Source organism: Passer domesticus, chromosome 10, assembly GCF_036417665.1.
Source record: "Passer domesticus isolate bPasDom1 chromosome 10, bPasDom1.hap1, whole genome shotgun sequence".
Lineage (NCBI taxonomy): Eukaryota > Metazoa > Chordata > Aves > Passeriformes > Passeridae > Passer > Passer domesticus.
This window is the reverse complement of record NC_087483.1, coordinates 42,972,991-42,991,789: the sequence shown is the minus strand read 5'-3', so window position 1 is coordinate 42,991,789 and position 18,799 is coordinate 42,972,991. Positions and strand designations below refer to the sequence as shown.

The 18,799-nt window shown below is 54.6% G+C and overlaps 1 protein-coding gene across 1 annotated transcript in view; it reads left to right on the top strand.

Annotated features, from left to right (window-relative positions):
* The first annotated feature begins 9,210 nt into the window (after positions 1-9,210).
* The window catches only part of ACVR1 (activin A receptor type 1), a 44,089-nt gene continuing 34,500 nt past the window's right edge, over positions 9,211-18,799 (top strand). Inside the window, exon 1 of the mRNA XM_064435378.1 lies at positions 9,211-9,345. The gene's annotated coding sequence lies outside the window, so the exon portion shown is untranslated. The remainder of the gene's footprint in view (positions 9,346-18,799) is intronic.

Sequence of the window (18,799 nt, the reverse complement as noted above, 5' to 3'; positions counted from 1 at the left end):
TCGAAGGCGCACAGCAGCCCGGAGCCCTCGCAGGGGCTGGCGGAGGGCGCTGCTCGCTCAGTTACAGCGAGCGAGACCCCAGGGAACAGGAGCGGCTGCCGGAGGCTGGACACCACCTGGAAACGTGCGCTGGCAGCCCAGAGACCCCGGTGTCCTGGGCTGATCCCAGGCTGGGCAGCAGGAAAGGGGGGTTCTGCCCCTCTGCCCCCGTGCTCAGGTGAGACCCCACCTGCAGAGCTGCCCCAGCCCCGGGCTCCCACACCAGAGGGACCTGGAGCTGCTGGAGAGATCCAGAGGAGCCACAGAGCTGTTCCAGGGCTGGAACCCTCTGGAGCCGGGCCGGGAGAGCTGGGAATGTTCCCCTGGAGAAGGGAAGGCTCCAGGCAGAGCTCAGAGCCCCTGGCAGGGCCTGAAGGGGCTTAAACAGAGCTGGGGACAAACTTTTTAGCAGAGCCTGTTGTGATAGGACAAGGTGTAAACTAAAAGAGGAGAGAGATAGATTCAGATTAGAGATTAGGAAGAAGTTCTTGGCTGTGAGGGTGGTGAGGCCCTGGCACAGGGTGCCCAGAGAAGCTGTGGCTGCCCCATTCCTGGAAATGTTTACACAGACGTTTGTCCCTGCTTCCCATCCCTCGCCCAGCCCTCCCTGTGCTCTGGAGCTGAGCTGTGGCAGCAGCACCCTGCTATGTGCCACACCACATTCCAGCCGTAGCTTATCCCACAGGAGGGCTGTGCTCCCAGAAAGGACCCTGCAGGTTGGCAGCCAGCTGGATCACACTGGGCTCGCCCAGGGAGGGGGGCACGAGTCAGGCTGTACCCTCAGCTCTGCCACTCTCAGAAGAGCTGGAGAAATCTGGGCCCTCGCAAGGTGTTTATTTAAATACAACAGCTTCTCATGGCACACCCTGGCTGTGCTGGGCTGTCTGCCCTCTGATACACTGCCGGGTTATTTTGGTCACTTCCAGTACTGACAGACGTTCTGCCCCTGTCCCATTCCAGCTGTCCAGAAGCATCACAGTGAGCAGTCTTTAGTTCCCTGTCCTGAGTCAGACGATGAATTACTTGTCTTCCCCTAACCAGCCTCTTAATCAGCTGTCAGAGAGGAAAATTAACTTGGTGCCTGGCTTTAGAAGATCAAAATGATGAGAACTGTCCTCACTATGGCTGCTGCTCCCTCAGCCTGTCCTTCCTGTCAGCTGCTGAGGCCCTGCTGCTTGCTGCCCTGACCCCACTCCTTGATGCTATGGAGGCGTCAGAGTCCTGGTGTCTGCTGGAAGGTATCAGGCTGAGACCACCTGATACATCCAGCACCTCCCTCCTGGCTCTGCAGCCCACTCCTTTCCCCTGTGTCCACTCTCAGGATGCAAAAGCACATGTCAAACCTGCTCCAGATTACTCAGTATGGCTTCCCAGCTCAGAACCTGGCCACTGTCTCCAAGCAGAAGCAGCCTGTCACAGAGAGGTGCAGGTGATGAGACCCTCCTGAGCCCACATGAGATGGGGAGTCTTGAGCCAAGTGGGAGGAGAAGATGCTGGTGGCTGAGATGGCTGCTGGCCCCTGCTTTGCTCCTACAGGGGTGAGGGCTCCCTTGGTTCAACCCCAGGGAGAGAGATCTGAAGACTGGCTCAAAAATCTGCAGGTTAAAAAAATGGGGTTTTTTTTCTGTATTGTCTGACCGAGCCTTTGGTGTCAGCATCTCGAGCTGCTTCTGTGGCCCTAAGGGTCAGAAGCATTCTTATTCTGCACAGCCCCTGAGGTGCCCAGTGTGTCCAGGACTTATGGCTTCGGGATGACCCTAAGCCATAAGGCTGGGAGCCACTGCTGTCCTTCTGCTGCTGTGCCCTGGTGCAGGTGGACCCAACCAGCTCTCTGAGGTTGCCCTAGCAAAGGGCAGATAGAACAGGGGCAGGAGGAAGAGACTCCTTGGTAACAGCTGAAGGTGCTTTAGGCTTCCTCAAAGCCAGGAACATCTTTATTGGATAGCTGTGGGGCTGGGGCTTTCTGCTTCGAGCCCCTCGCCCCACTCCTGGGGGAAGCAGGAGCGCCCCGGGGCAGCCTGGCACCGCGGGATGAGCTGCAGGGGCACAGCGCGCTCGGCTTGCTCGCCGCCTTCCCTTCGGCCGGCTCTGTGCGCTGACACAGCCGGGGCTGTGCAGGGAGCGCAGGAGCACCCACAGCACGCCCTGGCACGGGCGGGACCGAGCCGGGCCTTGGCACCGCGCTCCCGGCTGCTGCCGGTGCTGCGGTCATGGCAGGTGCTGAGCCCTGTCCTCCTCTTTCCTCCTCTGCACCACCTGGCCCAGCTCGACAAACTCTCCGCACTCTGCCGGCACTCCGGGTGCAGCCAGCAGCGGAGCCCTCCGGGAGCCCCAGCGGGCCGTGCCCGTGCCCGTGCCCGTGCCGGTGCCGCTGCCGGTGCCCGTGCCGGTGCCGGTGCCGGTGCCCGTGCCCGTGCCCGTGCCCGTGCCCGTGCCGGTGCCGCTGCCGGTGCCCGTGCCGGTGCCCGTGCCGGTGCCCGTGCCGGTGCCCGTGCCCGTGCCGGTGCCCGTGCCCGTGCCCGTGCCCGTGCCGGTGCCCGTGCCGGTGCCCGTGCCCGTGCCGGTGCCGGTGCCGGTGCCGGTGCCCGTGCCCGTGCCGGTGCCCGTGCCGGTGCCCGTGCCCGTGCCGGTGCCCGTGCCCGTGCCCGTGCCGGTGCCCGTGCCCGTGCCGGTGCCCGTGCCGGTGCCCGTGCCGGTGCCCGTGCCCGTTCCCGTGCCCGTGCCGGTGCCCGTGCCGGTGCCCGTGCCGGTGCCCGTGCCGGTGCCCGTGCCCGTGCCGGTGCCGGTGCCCGTGCCGGTGCCGCTGCCGGTGCCCGTGCCGGTGCCCGTGCCCGTGCCCGTGCCGGTGCCCGTGCCCGTGCCCGTGCCCGTGCCGGTGCCGCTGCCGGTGCCCGTGCCGGTGCCCGTGCCGGTGCCCGTGCCCGTGCCGGTGCCCGTGCCGGTGCCGGTGCCTCTCCCCGGCCACCCCGAGCTCCTGCTCGCCCGCTGCCCCCCAGCCCGGCACGGCCCCGAGCGAGCCAGGGGAGGCTTTGGGAGCCTGCGGCTGGGGCTGGCAAGGGGACACGAACAACATGTGTTACGAGCCCTGGAACTTAAATATTTTGCTGCTATAAATGTTAGCAACGAGAGCTCTCGTTACATTTAAATGCCAGATGACAGAAGCAGAGGCCAAAAAAAGCTCCTTCGCAGCCAAACAGAAGGAGAGGGGGCGACTGCGCCGGCGGGACACGGGGCTGGCACTGGGGACACCCTCTGTGGGCAAGGGCGGGCACGGGGACATGCGGTGTGCGATGGAAAAGGGACTGCTGGTGCACCGGCCAGCGTGATGAGCGTGGCACCGCGCAGGGCGTGGGGGGCACTGAGCTGGGCAGCGAGCGGGGCACCAGCACCCAAGGGCCGCGGGAGCCACCCTGGTGGCCCAAGGGACAGCTGCTCCAGTCCCGCGTTTGGCCTGTGAAATGGAGATGATGGAATCTCCAATGGAGATGGGAATGCTTGCCAGCATTTCCACCCCGATCCCCCGTGCCCGGTCACTCCGTGGTGAGCGTTCCCATGGGCAGAGCCTTGGCCTGCAAAGGCTCCCCCCTCAGCTGGGGAGGAGTTTTCATCGTTTATGTTTCGGCGTAATTTCAATAAATTCCAGTTGGCTGTTCCTGAATAACACCCAGAGCAGAAAGGAACTGTGGAGCCTTGTGAAGTGAATCTTTGCAATTAGAGAACTCGAGCACTTTTTGGTGGGTGTTTTGCCGAAAACAAAGCACTGCATGTGATGGGCTTGGAAAGCACAGGACTAATTACCAGTGCTATTTTAAAAAATGGCATGAAAATGAGTTATGCTGCTAATGCTCAGATGCAAGAACATGGTCTGCTTAATTTAATAATACTGTGTAATTTGTGTAAAACCAAATTGGTAGCAATTATACATTATTGTTAATTACTTGGAGCTGGGTTCTCCTCGCTGTGCTGAATTGCACCTGGCTCCCCAATGCCCCAGAGTCCATGGGGTTTGCGACCTAAAGACACACAGGAGGTAAGGACCTGAAACAGGAGAACTGCTTGGGCTGAGGCCCTCTCCAGAGCTGCTGGGGCAGCAGGCATGTCCCCGTCCTGTGCTCACACTCACGGGGTGTCCTGGGGAGCAGTGGGAGCTCAGTGTGCCGTGGAGCTGTTGGGACAGGCCGCACCGGCTGCTCCAGCAGCCCCAGCGCGGCTCCGTCTGTGACTCACATGCCTGACTCACAGACGCCTGATGAAATACATGTACTCCCAGTCACATTCATCACAGCTAAATACTAGAACAAGCTCTTTAATTTCGAGCCCGAGTGCTTCCTGGGGTTTTCTCAGCAGCTGTGCTCGGGCCAGTTGCTGCGCTGGGAGGGGCGGTGATGCAACTTCACTACGTTGCAACTGCCAGGTTTGCTTGTTTGCATGCATATATACAGATATATATTTAGAAATTTCCTCAAGGCAGAAGAAAATAATTCATGACAAGCAGCAGCTTGGAAGGTCACCTGGATTATTACTCCTGTACCGCAGCTCACCTCGAGCATATAAGCAAAGTCTTTATGTGCTGATGTTAATAATGGTAAAGAGTTAAAAACCTCAGCAGCTCTGAAGGCAATTATCAGACTGGCTTTGTCATGCACAGCCTCATTTTGTGTGCCGCAAATAAATTGTATTTTACTGTGTATTTTAGAAGGAATAACAGTGTTTGTTAGAGGTGTTTTTTTGCTGTTGGGCTCTGTCTGTCCCCAGGGCCCTCCCCGAGTGGTGCTGCTGGCCTGGGCCGGACCCCAGCCCTGCCCCTGTTGGTCTGGGGCAGTGCTCACCACTCAGCAGAGCTGAAAAGGCAGCCCAGAGGGAGATGGCTTTACCAAATGAGGGGCCTGGACTGGGGTCCAGCCACCCCCTCTTTGAAACATTTCCTCCATGGCATCTTTCAGCTGCGTGAGCTGTTTCTACACTCCCAGAGCATTGCAAAGTGGTCTGACTTGAAATCCCAGCTGCTCCAGAGAGAGGCAGAATTTATGAAGAACCAAGGCAGTTCAAGTTGCCATGGAAATTGTTTCAAAACAGAGAAGCCTGATTTTGCTATACTTGCTGTCTTGGGAGGGTTTTCTGTGTGGAAGGATGACAGGGTGAACCTGCCCCATAGCTCAAGGTGTGCTCTGTGTGCGCTGTGTTCTGGGGCCCACAGACTTCTGAAGACCATGATATTTGCATAATATTGATGTGCTTATTCTGATGTCTGTGGGTGGCAATTTGTGCCCACAGAGCTCCTTTCACATGGACATGCCATTATTACACCCGATTAATGCAAACATGGTCCAGGAAGAAGTTCCAGGCTGTTCCCCAGCATGGAAAAAGCCACACGAGGAGAACCTCATTCCTGCTGGGAACTGGAAGACCCCACATTTAATGACACTCTACTCCTTGCAGAGCTGTGCAAAGTCAGCTGTGTATGAATACCCCCATCAGATCCACTCCTTTACCTTTCCTTGGGGGACTGTAAAATACCTGACAAGCCAGGTTTGTACTACCCTCACTGTGCCAGCACGGCATCTGAGGCACAGAGACAGCCCCGGGATCCTCCCCAAATCTCAGAACTGGCACTTCTGACTCTGAGATGGCACTGCCAGACACCAACCCAAACACTTTGTCATGGCATCCCTCTCAGACTGCAGCCCTGGTTTTCTCTCCAAATAACGTTATTACAGATTAAATTCTACTTACAGCTGGAATTTCCTATCAACAATCATGTTACCTACAGAAAAGATAATTGAAAAAACCCTGCACTGTTGGTAAAGCAAATTTATTTGTACGGATGCTTATGATGATAAATAAGAAGTGGCATTCAAAGGAACAGAAAAATAGCCCTGTTTATAGATGATGCTGAGATTACTTCAGTAACTTAATTATTCCCTCTGCTTCACTATTAATTAGAAATCAGTGGCATGTAAACTGTACGTGATCCAGCTACAGGAGGCTGTGGGCAGGAGCTGCCTAATTCCAGTTCCCAGCACTGGTTCCCCCCGTGGCTGAGAATGAGCACTTAGCAACAGCTGTCCCTTGGTGAGCCATGCGTGGGTTACTCAATGACAGGTTCCAAAATTCATATTCTTCTACCAGATGTAAAGTAGGAACTTTTTCATGCAAAGCGCTCCTAACCCATGCGGCTCCTCGTGTCTGCTGGGAGCCCCGCAGGCATTAGTGAGGGGTGGCTCTCAGCCCAGCAGGGCCACCCTTTCCTGGGAGCTCGGATAACCACACGGGCTACCACCGTCACAAGTGCTTTAGGCTGCAAATAAGCAGGTGGGTGTTCAGAAGTGTTGGCTGCCAACACCACCTGTGGGGCCTCAAGGGAAACTTGGCACTTCTGGAAATGTAGCTGTTTGGTCAAATTTTGAAAAGCTGTATTAGATACCCAATCTTTAGTCTTCTCTTTTGGAAAATGGTCCTTGTTAGAGCTGTATTTTCTCCCGAGGAACACCTACACTTGAGCTACTTGAATGTCACATTCAGCTACTTGGCAGTACACTGTGGAAAATCACTGGCCTTGTGCTGTTGAGCCAAATGTAGACCTATTTGTATTTTTAAGGGAATTAGTATTCTTTTCTCTGTTTAAAACATTCCTATTACTCATAGTGAGTCAAATCCTGGCCCCGTTTGGAGGGCTGTGCATAAATGGGCTGTATGCACAAAGGAGCTTCACTGGGAGCACTTTCCAAACCCTCAGTCCACCTGCCTGTCCCCGAGGGAAGGAGCACTCTCCTCCTGCTCCCACCGCTGTGCCTGCCGCCCCTGCTGTCCCAGCCTGCCTGTGCCACACCTCCTGTTCTCTCCTCTGAGCTCCTCACCTCCTGTCCTGCAGATGCTCACGCTGCTGCTCGGGAAGCGCCGCCTGTGCGGAGGAAAAGCACACCCACGTCCCTTGTGACAGGGAGCAGAGCACACTGAGTCAGCTTGGGAAAGACCTGCGAGGTCACCGAGTCCGACCTGTGCCCGATCCCCACCTTGTCACTGTGACCAGAGCACTGAGTGCCACGTGCAGCCCTGCCGCAGCACCCCAGCGACGGGGGCTCCAAACCTCCCTGGGCAGCCCCTGCCAACGGCTCAGAGGCTTTGGGGTGGTCTCTCCTAAGGAGACCCGTGCCTGGGCCTCCACACCTGCAGGTGGAGGCTCGGGCAGCCTTGGGGCTCGCTGCCGTGCCTGGGACAGCAGGGATGTCCTTGCAGGACAGTGTGGCTCTCCCTGCACAGCCCCTGGCACCTAGTGCCTCCCAGTGCCTCCCAGTGCCTCCCAGTGCCTCCCGGGGCTCTGGCATCCCCCACTGCCCTGGGGAGGCACAGAGCAGCGCTGGGGCCCACAGCCTGCACCACGGGGCTGGGCAGAACGTACGTGCACCAGGTCAGTCGTATTTGGGGATTTCTCATGCACGTGGTCTGTTCGGGATGGTTTGGATCCATCACATCATAATGTAGGAGCCCTGCTGACAGTAATTAGATGCAGTTATTCTGGAAAGCCGCTTCCCTTTCCTGCTCAGGAAGAAGGCCGTGCCTTTCCAGGAACCTCGGTGAGGCTGGCTTGGTGCAGCTGGCACAGGGACACGGGCTCACCCAGTGTCAGCCCGTTTGCATCATGGTGACCTTAGTGTCCTGAAGGTGTGCCTGCCCATGGCAGGGGGTGGAACAAGACGGGCTCTAAGATCCCTCCCAGCCCAAACCATTCTGGGATCCTGGGACTTGGAGTGTGATTGAAGTACCATGGTTGGAAGAGTATATGATTTTGGGGAATTAATTCAGGTGGATGAGGGAGGGCTAAAACTTCAAGATGAGGAAGACACCTTCGACCTTAAAAATTATGATGTGACAATAACTAGTTTGTGAATAATTTGGTGTGAAAATTGGAGTCAGATTTTTTTAAAAAATAGAATTTAGCACATCAGTCTTGTACCAGGATATCTGCAGTCTGGCTCAGCCCTGGAGGCACCTCTGGGTGCTGTGTCCGGCTGTGGCTCCTCAGCCCAGCAGGGACAGGAGCTCCTGGAGCTGAGCAAGGGCCTGGAGCATCCCGGTGCCCAGGAGAGGCTGAGGGAGCTGGGGCTGCTCAGCCTGGAGAGGAGCCCCGGGGAGAGGGGCTCAGCCCTGGCTGTCCCTGTGTGTCCGTCTGTCCCCGTGTGTCCGTCTGTCCCTGTCTGTCCCCCTGTGCAGGGAGGTCGGGGCAGGCCCAGGCTCTGCTCGGGCCCAGCCATGGCCCCGGAGCCGCGGGCAGGGCTGAGCCCGGAGCTCCCGGCACAGGGGGCAGAGCCCGGGGAGGGCCGGAGTCTCCTGCCGGGGCCACCCCGGAGCCACCCGGACACAGCAGGGACACTGCTGTGCCCCGAGCTCTGGAGTGGCACCAGTGACCCCATGGGCTCTGCCGGTACTGGAACCGGACCGGGCCCTGCGGCCGCCCACCGCCCCGGGACGCTTCTGCGCCGCTCCGCTGCTCGGGACGGGCTTTGCGTTCCTCCGAACCCGAACCGGAACCCGAACTACCCGAACCAGAACCGGCACCCGAACCCGAGCCCGAGCCCGAGCCCGAACCCGAACCGGAACCGAACCCGAAACCGAGCCCGAGCCCGAACCCGAGCCCGAGCCCGAGCCCGAGCCCCAACCCGAGCCCGAGCCCGAGCCCCAACCCGAGCCCGAGCCCGAGCCCCAACCCGAACCCGAGCCCGAGCCCGAGCCCGAACCCGAGCCCGAGCCCGAGCCCGAGCCCCAACCCGAACCCGAGCCCGAGCCCGAACCCGAACCCGAGCCCGAGCCCGAGCCCGAACCCGAACCCGAGCCCGAGCCCGAGCCCGAGCCCCAACCCGAACCCGAGCCCGAGCCCGAGCCCGAACCCGAGCCCCAACCCGAACCCGAGCCCGAGCCCGAGCCCGAGCCCGAACCCGAACCCGAACCCGAGCCCGAGCCCGAGCCCGAGCCCGAACCCGAACCCGAACCCGAGCCCCAACCCGAACCCGAGCCCGAGCCCGAGCCCGAGCCCGAACCCGAACCCGAACCCGAGCCCGAGCCCGAGCCCGAGCCCGAGCCCGAGCCCGAGCCCGCAGGCGGCGCGGCCCCGCGGCGCCGGCAGGGGGCGCCGGGCGGGCGGAAGTGACGCGCGGCCATTGCCGGTGCGGGCGCTGCCCCGCCCGCGCTCCTTTGTCAGCGGAGCCGCCGCCGCCCGCGGCCGCCCCCGGCCCCGCCGGCCCGAGCGGGGCAGCGCCGCACACGGCCAGCTCGGCCCGCTCGTCCCGCCGCGTGCTGCCGGCCCAGCGGGTGAGTCCGTGCGCCGGGCGGGCGGGTGCCGCCGCCGGGCGGGCTGGCGGGGGCGGCGCGGTCCGGTGCGGGCGGGGGGCGCACAAAGGCCGCGCTCGGGGCGCGCCGCGGGGCCGCGGGGCCGGGCTGCCCCTCTTGCCTGCGCCCCTCGCCTGGCGGTGTTGGGCGGGCGGAGGGCTCCCTGGCCCCGCGGTGTGCTGCCGCTGCCCGGCAGCGCGCTGGAGCGCGGGCCGAGGTGCCTGCTGCCCGGCCAGCTGTGAAGGGGCTGCGGCCGCGGCGGGGCCCGGGGCTCGGGGCTGGCTCGGCCGGGCAGCACGGCCTGCGGCACGCTCGGCTCTCAGCCCGCCCAGCTGTGCCCGCTAACCTGGCGGCTCTCAGCCCGCCCGCCGGTGTGTGAAATGCGGGCCGGGAAGCTGCCCAGGCAGTCTTTCCGACTCTGTCTGTTAAAAGTGCTAAAAGAACTTGTTTCTAGCAGTGCCTTTACATAAATTGAAACTGATGCACTGTGTTTGCCAGTGGTTGAGAGAGCAGCTGCCTTCATCAGGCTCCCAAGGAGCGCTCGTGGAGGTGTGCTGGAGGCACCAGTGCCTCGGGATGAGGTTACTGCTGGGAACTCCCAGGGTCTGCGCTGAGCTGCACAACTGGCGTACCAAACCGCCTTTTAAAACCATGCATTGAGCTCCCGGGAGAGAACACATTCTTTCTCCAGATCTCGTGTGTTTTTATGGTCTGCATTGAAGCCCGGCTTCTCCTTGAAGAAGACTCCTGTGGCTATAGCAGTTAGCTGTGGGCAATGACAAGTCTATTTTTAAACTTTCACTTTTCTTTTGTTTCCTGTAATACGATCTTTGCTGTGATCCTTGCACTCATCTTCAGAGGGACGGTGGCGACCTGGAATGCAGCAGGCACTTTGCAAATACTCTCGGGCCCTGTCCTTGAAGGGCTCGAGCTGTTTGAAGAGTGCTGGGGTGCCTTGCAATTGAAATGGGAAAGATGGAGTCCTGGCTGTGGAGAGCTCTCAAGTGCACGGCTGGGGCCTTTGATGGCCGAAACTTTTTTTTTTTTTTTTTGAGGAGGAGGTGTTAGAGATCTGTTTTAAGGGAACAAAAAGTTCCTGTATGCCCTGTGCTCTCCCCAGGAGGTGTTAAGTGTGTGCAGTGGTTTCAGAGGTTTGCCTTCCCTCGGGATTTGTTTGCTGGGATAAGAGCTGCATTCCTCTGTTTCAGGGGGTGGTGTGTGCTCCTTGCCCAGTGGCACAGGACCTGGGAGCCGTTCCTGACTGTACCCTTTGCCTCTTTGTCCCCTCACACTGAGTGAGGGGTGTGTTTTGTTCTGTCTTGATTTTGGGACAAACTTTAAGGTCTGTTGCTGTGACCGAGTTCACGCCTCAACCTCCTTAGTTTGTGAATAATCAGCTCTTACAGGCCTAAGTCATGGTTAGGACAGAATTATATCAGGTGAAGCTGTTATTTAAACAAAACAACTTGAGGGGAGAAAAAGCCCCTTTATACGTTTTCATATTTAAGTCTAATAATGTGTTTCAAAGTTCCAGGCTGGGAAAGGGAAATCCTACTGACCTGGTGCTGATGTTGTTTCCAGAGGTGTTGCTGATATTCACTGCCTGGGAACCATTGTTAACTATTTTTTTATGATTTACTAGGAAACAAATTTAGAAAATTATTTATTAGAAAAATATTTTAGCTGCAGAGCTGTTGAATTTGTTGCCTCGTGTATATTCTGTAGAGAATAGGATGGCTGTGTTAGTTACTGAAAAACTGGTGAAAACCTGGGTAGCGTGTGCGGAGGCTCAGCCTTGCCCTCCATGGGCACCACTCAGAAAGTGATTTTGGGCATATTGTGTTCCTGGAACTTGCAATTCAACACGCTTTGAGACGTGAGAATTTTATTGTATGCCTCAGTAGCTGAAGATTTGATATTCTGGTGATTGTTCACGCTCTTCTCTTAACACGTATGAAGTTGGTTGCATTTTTTTCTGCTGAGGTGACCTGCTGAAGATCACCTCTAACACTGAGTAGAAAGATCCTTTTGCAGGAGAATGCAAGTGTGTGGAGGAGCTGAGGTGAAAGGGGAGGGCTAAATATAGCCATTTCCTGCAGAACTTATCTGCTTTTGAGGCTGGCTTTCCAAATGGAACTGGTGTCTTCCAAGCCCTCGGTGAGGGTAGGAAGAGAACATGGGCGGGGGAAAGAACACCCGTGGGGTGTTGTGAGTGGGTTGTGTTTGTGGTTTTTGTTTTTTCCAGCCAGCTGGTACTCTGAAGTCATGCTTAAATTTAATGAAAGCCCGATGCTAAAATAGGATCTAGGGACAGCCGTTGTGAAATAATTAGGCACCCGTTCAGCCCTTCTTGTCCCTGCCAAAAAAAAGCTACTTGAATTCATTTACATTCTTGGTATTGGAACTCTCAAATGGACATCTTGATACCTGCTCTAGTGTGTATAAACAGGCTGAAAGCTTGTCCCACTCACCTGTGCAGCTGTCAGGAGCTAGAGCAGATCACAGTGGTGGTGTCGAACACGGGTGATTGCTGAGTGCCTCTGTGTATGAGGATTCAGGGATATCACAGAGGTGGGTGACAGGCTGGCCTCTGCCAGGGTGTGCACGTGGGTTGGGGGATGGATTAGTTACTTTAGGACCTGGGGGCAGTCAAGACTGAGAGTTTAAGAGCATCTTAGTTACAGAGATACCAGGTGCCATCAAGATCTTCACCTTTTGAGCGCTGCTGTGCACAAATTCTGTGGCCACGTGTTGTGGGTGTAAGGCATTTATATCCTGTACGTATCTGTAAAAATCAGGAATGATGGTGTTTTCTAGCAGTGTTGGAGAGCTGAATTCACATGTGTTTGAAAACTGTTCTGGGATCACAAATTTATAAAATGTTGTTGACTACAAAATGTGTAGAATTCCATGGAAATGCTTTCACGAAATTCCTTTTTTCCCCCACTATGTTTGCAGCCAAACCATGGTTTCAGAGTAATGCTTTCAAATATAACAGTAAGTGGTTGTAGGCAATAGTTTTCTGTGTTACAGTGGACCATGAGTTTGCACCTGACCCAGTCTCAGGTGATGGCAACCCCCTCCTTAACATGCGGTCATCTGGAATTGTGTGTGTACAGTGCTCACAGGTTCCTACTCCAGAGTGATTTGCCCCTGTAGATTGAGGCTGCTGAGAACACACTCCCAAATCTGTGCTGTGGTGAGAAGATCCCAGAGAAGGAGCTGCAGTTGTAAAGCAGCATTGGAGCACACCTTTGCCGTGAAGTGCATGGGGTGCTGTTTTTGGAAGGAGCGTGAGGAGCGTGTCCGTGCTCCCAGTGCAGTAAGCACGCAGCTGTTCCTGTGTGTGGGAGAAAGCAGCCCTGCAGGTCAGTGCCGGTGTTCTCTGCTGGCCCTTCACATGCTGCTGCTCCCCTGGAAGGCCAGAGCTGCCCTCACGATCCATCTGCTGCTGAATACTCGGCATCAGGTGCTGGATCAGGCTGGCAGGTAGTGCCGATCCCTCCTTTGCTGTGCTCCTGCCTTCCCTGCAGTGCCTCACCTTGCTGGCTGTGCTGGGCCGGCGCTTCTTGGACACAGGATTCTGCCAGCGCTGGGGAGAACGTGCCTTGCATTCCTCGTGCCTGCAGACTGGTGTGCCACAGCTCTGAAACGCCTCTCAGGCCCCTCAGATCAAGGTCTCTTATCCCAAGGAATGGAGTTCTGTTTGAATACAATGGCATTGATAGTCCCTAAGCAATTGGGATAATCAGTATCCTTCAGCTCCACAGTTTCTTCAAGCTTGGGACCTGGTTTAGCTTTACAGGACGTTGGCTCTGCCTGGTTTTGCAAGGCTGGGTGAGGTGGTGTGTAAATAAACTGGCTTGCTAAGGGGAGAAACGCTTGAAAGGAAATACTGTAGAGATCTTAAAGTCACAATTGATGTGAGTAAATGGGAAGGGATGGTGTTAGGTAATTCCTTATTATGCAATAAATGGGGAATACTGGGTGTAATCGATTGTCAGCAGCTTTAAAATGAAAACCAAGAGTTTTCGTGTAGTGCCTGTTTAAGCTATAGACTCATTGAGGTGGGATATTCAGGAGCCTTATTCTTCTTTTGAGGAACAGTTGGATCTGTTGGTAGGCCTGTGGGGGGCCAGTAAATGCAGTGATTCAGATGCAGTTTTGGGCTTGGGAATTTACCTCCGACTGGGAGGTGTGGGGTTGGAATGAGAAGAGGGTGGAAGAATGACCCTTTTGTGCTGCGTCCTTACGCTTTTTCGCTTTTTCCTGAGCACCTGCTCCTGGCCTCTTCTGGAGTCAGGTTATTGCTGGTTAGGGCTGTGTGGTGCTTGTTCCTCCCTTTGGTGTGCAGAGGCATTCAGTGGCTCTCACCCCAGAAGTCCTGTTGTCGCGCATCCCCCCTTCTGAAACACTCCTGGAGGGTCAGACCAAGTCACTGTTCCCTGCCTGTGATGCTGCTGGAAACATGGGTCTGAAAGTGTCTGGAGCGTGCTGTAGAGTAACTCCAGCCTGCTTTAGAGAAAGGAAGGCTTTGGTTTTGTTAAGAAAAGCTTCTAAAACCAAGACCTCCAGTTTGGTGATTGTCCAGGGCTGCCTTTGGGAGTAATTTCGGTTGTGTGAAATAACCAAGATGGAGATAGAAGATTGTGAGGGGAACACCAAAAGCTGTTATCTGGGCCTTTTTACAGAAGATGTGTTGCTGCAGCACTTAACCTTCCGTCCTGATGCCTGGAATGTTCCTTCTCAGCATGCTGAAGCTGGTCATCCTGTTGAATGGAAGCTGGTGGGAGGAGTTGTTCCTTGCCTTGCAGAGCAGTTTAGTGAGCTGCGCTCGCTGGGGGTCGGGGCTTTCTTGTTCTGACTGCAGAGCTTACCTCTGCTAATGAGCTGCCGAGGAGAGGCCAACAAACACCTCTGTAATTGCAGGTCTGCTGCTTGCCTGGCGAGGCTCCGGTGGCAGCAGGAGCGGCTGGCAGCCCGCGCCAGCCGCCTTTGGCTGCGCGGATAGCTCCGAGCCTACGAGTGCTTCCCTTTGAAGTCCTGGAGCTGCCGAGCCCTGCTTTCAGGAGTGCCCGGCAGGCCCCTGCAGCCTCCCCCCAATGGCTTGGGCTTCCTGCCCCAGTGGTTTGAGGCACTCGGGGCCGTGGTTGTGCAAACCTTTTCGCTGGCTACTGATGGCAGGGGAGCAAGTAGTCCTGCTTCTCCTTCTCCACGTGCTGTTCCTTTTCCTGGTCTGGCATCTCCGGCCATGCGATACACTGGATAAGGCATTCGTTTGGTTGGAACTTAGTCTGCCTCTGCCAGGTTACTTCTAACCCAGGTTAATTCCCAGGCATTGTGCTGGTGCTCAGGGGGGTTCCTGAGTGTGTGAGTGGCTGAGCAGATGCAGAGGACTGTGAGCTGCCTCGGAGTGTCTGTGCAGGCTGGTGCCTTGCTAGAGTGCACCATGGGAGCGTTTAGTGTGCCTTTCCTGCTGGACCTGCCGTGCTCGGCTCCCCGGGGACAGTTCCTGCAGGTCCCCGTGCTGCTGGCTTGCTCTGGCCCTGGCCATGACAGCGGGATGTGCTCGGACACGCATTTTTGGTGGTCCCGCAGGCCTGCCCGGCCTCCCCTCTCTGCAGAGCGGTGACAGCATGGCCAGCCTGTCCCCTGCGCTGCCCACGCTGCTCAGCCCGCCGCGGTGGCTGATGTCCTGTGCTGTCAGGTGCTGTGCAACACGAGGTAGAGAGATGAGAGCGAGATCTCCCTAGGAACAAATGTAAAATTAAACAAAATGCGTGTTTGTATTAGTCAGCCTAAACCAGACTGTGCTATTTAGGGCTCTCCATTGCAATAAACTTGTCTCTTGTATTTGTGTGGGAGGACTGCAACAATTAAAGTCATTTTAAGGCTGAACTTTAAAAGTGAAAACAAAATGAAAAGATAATGGTTTGGTTTAAGAGAATATTAATTGTATCGTATTACCTTATAATACTCTTATGTTAGAGAAGAGATAGGTGATATGCTGCAGGTTGGTTATTGGTAAAAGCCATGTCCATGCTGCATGTCTGTACTACACAGTAAAACTTTTCTTGACTTCATAAGGAGTACTTTTTAAAAAAAAATCCATTTAATTTCAGCCCTTATTGCTGCTGGAGAGTAAACTGCTTGCTGCAGATGTGGGTAGCAGCCTGCTAAAACATCGACTTTGATGGCATTGGGCTGGGCAAATCCCAGGCTAGAGTGATTAACAACACAGAGAATAAAAATTTTCCATCCTCCAGAAGTTGCTGAATAGAACTTAAAAGACTGACAATAAAGATAGAGGTATAAAAGTATGTGCACAGGATGATAAATGTGAGTGGAACCAGTGGGGAAAAAATAGAAAAAAAGGACAATTCCAGCTGATTTCAGGATCAGGAGGGTGATTTGGCAGTGGAGTTTGTGGCAGTCAATCTTGTAGGATTATACTGTGTTCTACTCCTTCCTCATTTTCTGTTCTCAGAACAAAACCATGTACAACTTGTAGTGCAGCAGTCTGAGTGTTAAACTAACAAATTCATATCTCCTTAGAGTAGAATTACAATAAGTTGTGCATTAAAAAAGGCTATTTTTAATTTGACTTCTAAATACTGGCTCAAGTTAAATGATAAGAAAGAGCATTTGAGATGTACCCTTAGCACATGAAAAAAATACTGATCCTTGTGAACTAAAAAATCCACAACAAAATGGAGGGGTGTGTTCTCTTGGGGATTGTGATTACAGTAGAAAAATAAATACTTGAAAAACTTAGGAAATTCTTTTCTGGACATGCATTCTTACATATTGAGCATTGATCTAAGTAACTTGTATTCCACTTGACCTTTATTTTTGGACTGAGTTGCAAAACCTGTCTGGATCCTGAGTCTAAATGAAATGACGATGATGAAAATTGCCATGCAAGCACCTTTTTACTCCACCCGTTTTCCTTCTTAGGGGTGCCTAGGTGTGTGTGTGGTGTGGGACCATCTCTGCTTATCTCTTGACTTGGGAGCTGTCCTCCCTGCCAGAGGTAGCACAGGATCTTTCTTTGATGTCTTGTTCCTCTCGCTGTAGCTCAGTTGGGCAGCTTTGTGCCCAGACCAGCTTGCAAACGCCCGTCTGTGAGAGCAGAGGTGCATCTTTGTGGTTGGGATGAAGGTTAAAGCCTTTGAGTCTTGGCTGTCCTCCAGCTTCTTTGCATAATTTGAGCCCGTCTCTGTCCAGAAAGAAACATTCAAGTTATTTCAAGTCACTGGGGTAGAAGAGAAAGCTCCACCTGAAAGGCTGCTCAGCAAGGTGGGCCGTGTTGCCCCACCTCAAACCCCAGGTCGTGTGCTGTGACAGCCTGGCTGGGAGGTGGCTGCTGGCTTCCCTGGCCTTTCCTCCGTGTTCTCATGGGTCCTGCCCTCGACCCTGTGCACTGCTTGAATTCTTGAACAGCTCCTTGGCATGGCTTTTGCTCTCCCACATTAGTTGGTCGTCAGTTGGGCCCTTACAAATGTGCCAGAAATGCCACGTAGACACTTTTGTGTGTGTTTGTGGACCCGGCGTGTTTGCATCAGCCTCCAGTGGAGAATAATCTGAGTAACGTGTCCCAGCTTGCAGAAACAATAGGGTGTTTTTTCTCTCTTGGTGTAGGTCTTTTACACATTTGTAAGACTCGTGTCATACCTCTAAAGCAAACCTGGGCATGGTTGTTCTGCAAAACCTGTTCTAAAATCTAAACCTGTTTATTCCCTTCCCTCCATACAGCTTCCTTATGACACAAGTAATATTTGAAGAATGAGTGAATCAATATGACTGTTCCTAAATTATGGAACTAAAAATCTGAACGCCATCAGAAGTCTGAAAGAAATACGGTATTTCCATGCCTGATGCAAAAGTGCACGTGTTAATGACTGGAAAAGTCTTTGACTTCATCTTTTTGGTTGGGATTTGATCCTGGACATTGTTTAGACATTCAAAAAAAATATGTATTGGACTTTCATGTGGAACAGTGTCCAGGATTTTGAGGGAACTTTGTCTTGTTTCTCCATTAGGAAAGCCAGAATGCCATGCAGTGAGGAGCCAGAAGAGCAAACTGGGTTTTGAAGCTCAGTTTTCTTACACAGTTCTTCCTGGAATCTCTGGTGAGGAATTGGTGTTCCTGAGGCTGCAGTGCAGTTTTATGCCTTCTGTAACAAAGGATCTGTGAGGAGTAAAACCTACTTTATTTCCAGTCTGGGGATTTGTAAAACTTTGACATGCAGCCCAATTATAATTATGTTGGTTTAGTTCCCAAAGTGGACGCTCTTTATTCTAAAAGAGGCCCTACTGTGTGCAACCAGGAGTATTGAAGGCCCTGAAGTGTTAGTGTTTGAATGGTTTTGGCTTAGCTTTAAAATAAATATCTACTGGATATGGAGCTCTGGGGAGTGGACTAAAGCAAATGGAAAAGGTGAATTAACTGGAAGCTGTTCCGCAAGGCTGGGCCCATAGAGCCACAGCACAGCAACACAGTGGCAGATGGAGGCAGAAGAAAGGCATTTGAGAGCTCGCTTGTGTTTTGAGCCTGGTGTGAAGGAGGTGCAGTTCAGAGGCTGCTGTTCCTCTGCATGGGGTTCTGTCACCATTGTTCCTGCTCTGCAGCATCAGTCCTGGGTGGCCCCAGCAAGCTTCCCGAGACTGCCTGCACTGCTCCTGCAAGGAGTACTGAGAGCCATTCCTGCCAGCTCTGGAAAGTCTGCCGTGTTTGTCTCCTGCTACTCGGTGGTTCTCCTGAGACCCGAGTGAAAACATCAACAGGTTCCCTCCTTGAAGACAGAGATTCAGTTTTGCTGTCTGTGATGGAAATCTGGAAAGAGGAGCATGTGCGCTTCTTCAGGGCTGTGTGTCCCACAGGGTGACTGAGCAAAACAAATTGGCAAATCCTTGTTTTTCTGGGGAGGGAAGGAGCCTTATGCAGAGCTTTTGGCTGCCTCCTGGTAGGAGTTCACATGCCTGTGAGCTGAAAGTGGCCCTGGCTCTAGGGCTGCAAGGTTTATGGGGTGAAGAGTCCTGTGCTGGGAGTGAAGGCGGTCTCTGCTGTAGGGGGTCTCCTTTAGGAGAGTTCTGGAGAACCAAGATGGTGTTTGGCCCCTAGGGGGTCAGTGTGGAAGAGGGGCACTCAGGGACACTTTGTGGGACTCTGTCAGAGAAGGGAATGGCAAAGGGCAGGCTGGTGGCCAGGTGTCTCTGACAGAGTAAGTTACTGCTTGCCAGCTGATAACTGGTGCTGTTCACCTCTGCATGTGCTTCTTGTCGTGGGAGTGTGGCTGAAACAGTGGCTGGAAGCACGTCAGTGAGGTCCTGGGTGGGCTGCCTTGTTCTGGTGACCAAGCTCGCTGTCACCACAGCTGTGGTGCCCGGCGTCGTGGCAAGGTCCTTGCTGGCAAGTCAGGAGGAATATGATGGC